Consider the following 4,760-nt stretch of genomic DNA (forward strand, 5'->3'; position numbering starts at 1 on the left):
ATTGGCACATGCTAGACATCAATAAATATTTATTCAATGAACAAATGAATATATTTTCTTGCATATTTAAAATAACAGAGCTGATACAAACTTGCAACTAGAAGATGAATAAATTCTGGAAATCTAATACAGTTTAGTGATTATAGTCAACAATACTGTATTATATACTTCAAAGTTGCTAAAAAAATTAGACCTTAACTGTTCTTACCACAGTAAAAAGGAATAATAGTTATGTAATGTGAGGAAGGTGCTAGCAAACCTGAGGTGGGAATCATATTGCAATATATAAATGTATCAAATCAACGCTTGCACACCTTAAACTTACACAATGTTATGTCAATTATACCTCACTAAGAAAAAGAAATAAGATAACATAAAGATTCACACTATAATCTTTAATTTTCTGGATTAGTTTTGTGCTTCCATAGAAGATTGGGTCTAGAATTCTATGTCAGCTTTGGTGCTAGATACAGTGTGCACTGTTTCTTAAGAAAACTTCTTTCAATAGTGCTTTAGTACTTTGAAAGTCTTCTAAAAATTTTCATGCAGTGTTCGAAGGTTTAGATTTACTGTCTAGGGGCGCCTGGGTGGCTCAGTCGGTTGGGCGTCTGACTTTGGCTCAAGTCATGATCTCAGGTCCGTGGGTTCGAGCCCCGCATCGGGCTGTGTGCTGATAGCTCTGAGCCTGGAGCCTGCTTTGGATTTTGTGTCTCCCTCTCTCTCTCTGTCCCTAGCTCCTCCCCCTCTCAATAATGAACATTAAAAAAAAAAAAGTGGGGCACCTGGGTGGCTCAGTCGGTTGAGCGGCCGACTTCGCTCAGGTCATGATCTCGCGGTCCGTGAGTTCGAGCCCTGCATCGGGCTGTGTGCTGAGAGCTCAGAGCCTGGAGCCTGTTTCAGATTCTGTGTCTCCCTCTCTCTGACCCTGCCCCGTTCATGCTCTGTCTCTCTCTGTCTCAAAAATAAATAAACATTAAAAAAAATTTTTAATTTACTGTCTAGTAGTTGATTGACTCAAAGACCCTTACTCACAATTTAATAGATGCCATATTTCCCAACTCAGGTGTCACTTTGCCCTGGACACTGTTATCTTCCAAAACACTGCTGAGTGAGACTAAGAGAAAAGCAGCACAGGAGAGGATGATGAAGAGAACGATGTTCTCATAGTGAACGGTGTTTGAAAGGGAGAAAATGCAGAGGAAGAAAGAGTATTTTAATAGGCATTAAAGAAACTTTAGGAAGAAAAATTTATGTGACCATAATCTCCCTAAAGGGCGAAAAAGGAAGGGGTTAAAAAGCAGAGGGTTATTCCTTCTGTTAACCACCAGGTGGTGGTGTTGGAAAAGAAAAGCTGATTTGCCTTCCGGGGAGTGGACTGGCCAGTGCCAGACCAGACGCCAACGGCCTCTAGCACGTTATCATTCTTTACTTCCTCTGCTGGTGCCAGATTCCAGTCCCTTCCAAAGGCTCCCACTTATCCTTTACTTCTAAGTTCTTCCAGGGAGTGTCTCATTGGTGTTCATGGATAAGTCAGGTTAGCTTATAGTGTCCTTTCTTCTATTGTGTTCTGTCCTCTCTTTTCTCTCCTCCCCCCAGGTGCATCTCCTAGCCACCATGCCCTCTGGGAGCATCTCTGACACCTGCTCAGGGTATTGCTTAATCCTCTGGGCACCATACAGATTCCACTGGGCTCTGTTTGTGCCCCTGCCAGGGGAGAGAAGGCTCAGGAAGTATTCATTAATAGTAAACATTTTTGTGCCTACTCTGTGTTTCCTACCTTTTTTTTTTTTTTAAGTTTATTTATTTATTTTTCAGAAGGAGACAGAGACAGTGAGCAGGGGTGGTGCAGAGAGAGAGGAAGAGAGAGAGAATGTCAAGCAGGCTCTACACTGTCAGCACGGAGCCCAATGTGGGGCTTGAACTCACAAACCATGAGATCGTGACTTCAGCCGAAACCAAGAGTTGAACTCTTAACTAAGTCTCCCAGGCGCCCCGTCTACCTCTATTAAGCACAAAATCAGGGGAAGTGGCCCGAGGTGGAAGCAAGTTTGCATGTAAATTTCCTGAAGTCAAGGCTGCTTTGATACTGGGTTGCTCTTCACTTCTATAAATATGTCATCCTTTCCTATGTTTTCAAATGCCATTGAGTCTCATCTGTGACTGTTGTCTTTCTTTGCAAAAGGGATGAACTTGATTGAGGTCTTCAAGCAATGCTTAAGATCTATCAGCAGATATCGAGGACTTATTTGTTAAAAGCTTTGTTATCAGAGACTTACTTATAAACATCTCTGTGTCATTTTTACCATCCTGTCCTCTTCAGCATGCCTCATTCTTGTTGAGACTCGTGGTGGGGTTAGGAGACCCACTGGTATTCTTTCTTCAATCTTCATTTTCTGTTGGGTGAAGACTGCGCTTCTGGCTTTGGGCAATCTACTGACTTGCTCAGTCTGGCTTTCTTCCCTTAGATTCCCTATACGACCATCCGCCACCCCCACACCTCCCCTCCTCAGAGGCCATTCCTACAATGAGGGGAATTCAAAGAACATATTTTATTCAAAAAGAAGTTATGAGAGCATGAATGGAATTTTTCTAGCTTTAGGATTCTAGAGAAATCAGGTTACTGCTTTCTCATATAAGAAAAAAGTAATTTTTTTCTTTATCTTTTCTCAAAGGTATATCTTTCTCTTTTTGAGAAGCCTTTGGGATTTCTGGTCCTACCCTCTCACAACTGAATCATCAAGGCCAAATCTGAGCCCTCTTTTCTGGCATATTTTTAGATCTGAGGTTAAGGGCAGTGTCCCTGAAGGAAGTACTGATTCTGGGTTTTTTTTTTTTTTTAATGTTTTTAACATTTATTTATTTTTGAGAGAAAGGGAAAGACAGAATGTGAGTGGAAGAGGGGCAGAGAGAGAGGGAGACACAGACTCTGAACCAGACTGCAGGCTCTGAGCTGTCAGCACAGAGCCTGACGTTGGGCTTGAACCCACAAACTGTGAGATCATGACCTGAGCCAAGTCGGATGCTAAACCGACTGAGCCACCCAGGCACCTCCGGAAGTCCTAATTCTGATCAGGAAAAAGGAGGATGAAGTGCAATGGCTTGTGAGTAAGGGGAAGACTTCTCCATGTCTTTCTTTTCTAATTCACACACACACACACACACACACACACACACACACACACACACATTAGTATCAACATAAAATGTTTTGTGCATCTTAGGTGAGATGAGGCACTTGAAGGAATTACAACAGGTCTTGGCATACTCAATAAATTTATTATTTGAATGAACACGGTCTGTCAATGAAGGAGATACAAGTAAGAACAATCTAGTAGTTCCAAATTCCTTTTAGACTCCAGACACTAGATGTCACTGACGAATGGTACTTTCCAAGTGGAAATTTTAAAAAGTTCTAAAGGAAAAAAAAAAAAGCTTGGGGGATTGGGAGATTGCTTCTTGAAAACATCAGCCTGAAAGCATTTCTTTAAATATCGTGTTAAAAGTGAGTCAGCTTTAGAAAAATTGTAAAGCTTTAATCAACGTGTTTAGATAGCAAGGAACCCAGTAGGGTTTGCTGATTAACCGATTGAAGTTAATACAAAACTAAATGCTATTTCTGTATTTAAGAAGTTGCTACTTTGATGGAAGTCTGAAACACCTCCCTCAGAAATGGGAGGCTTGGTTGAGGAGGTGGGGAGGGGATGTTAGCAAACAGCTTCCTATGCGCCCTGTATTTAGATGACAGGTAACATCCGGGCAGATATGGATCTTTCCTTCCCATTCAAGATTTGGTCAATGAACTTAAATTTTGGGGCCTTTTTAAAAGTACCTTCTCTGATTTGTGCATGTATAGAACATCAGATTAAATGAAAATATACAGCCTAAAGTAAAAATTTCTGAATTCCATATATATGTGAGAAGAATGGCACTTCTGGTGTGATGATTTTGTTAATCACATTACAGGTTTGAAAAGCAAAGTGCTGTTTTTATCAAGTATTTAGGAAGTAGGGGTATGGGGGCCTACATGCACTCCTAGCCACTGTTTTCTAGGATTTTTCTACAGCTGCAGAGAGTCTTAGCTCAGGACAGCCTCTATAGCCAGCGTAGTGGGTGTTTACTGGACTGAGAAAAAGATCAAGGAGATGGGCAGGTGGCTAAATCTGAATTTTTCTCTCTTTATGTCAAAAACGTTTACAACTGGGTGTGTGGAATGATAATATTCCTAATGACAGCTAAAATTTGTTAAGGCACTGTTCTGAGCCCTGTACACAACTCATCTGAGGCTCACAGTAACCCCACAGCACAAATACTGTAATTATTCCCATTTTACAGATGGGAATGCTGAGAAAGGCCAGGTTAATTGCCTAAAGCATTAGTGCTAATCATGACTTTGATAAAACACGTTTCCACTAAGTAGAGATGTAAGTTTCTAAAACAGCCTGGAGAGATAAGGGCAATTATGTTCATGTCTCCACCATCTTTCCAATCTTCTTAATTACACACTGATACAGTTGTGTGCGTGTATGTGTGTGTGGTATGCCTGTGTTCCGTTCTTCCCATTTAACCTCACCTTACACACACTGTCTCATTTTGTTTGTATGGCTGCACTCTTACTTTTAGTGACAACAGAAATGATGCCACAGTAGCTTTCACATTGTCTCACGGTGCCCTGTGAATTTCTCAGAGGTGGTTTGGGGCCACTTTGCAGCGTATAGGGGGTCAGGGCACAAACGAGCACGACTCAGTCCTACCCCTTTTTC

Source organism: Prionailurus viverrinus, chromosome F2, assembly GCF_022837055.1.
Source record: "Prionailurus viverrinus isolate Anna chromosome F2, UM_Priviv_1.0, whole genome shotgun sequence".
Taxonomy (NCBI): Eukaryota; Metazoa; Chordata; class Mammalia; order Carnivora; family Felidae; genus Prionailurus; species Prionailurus viverrinus.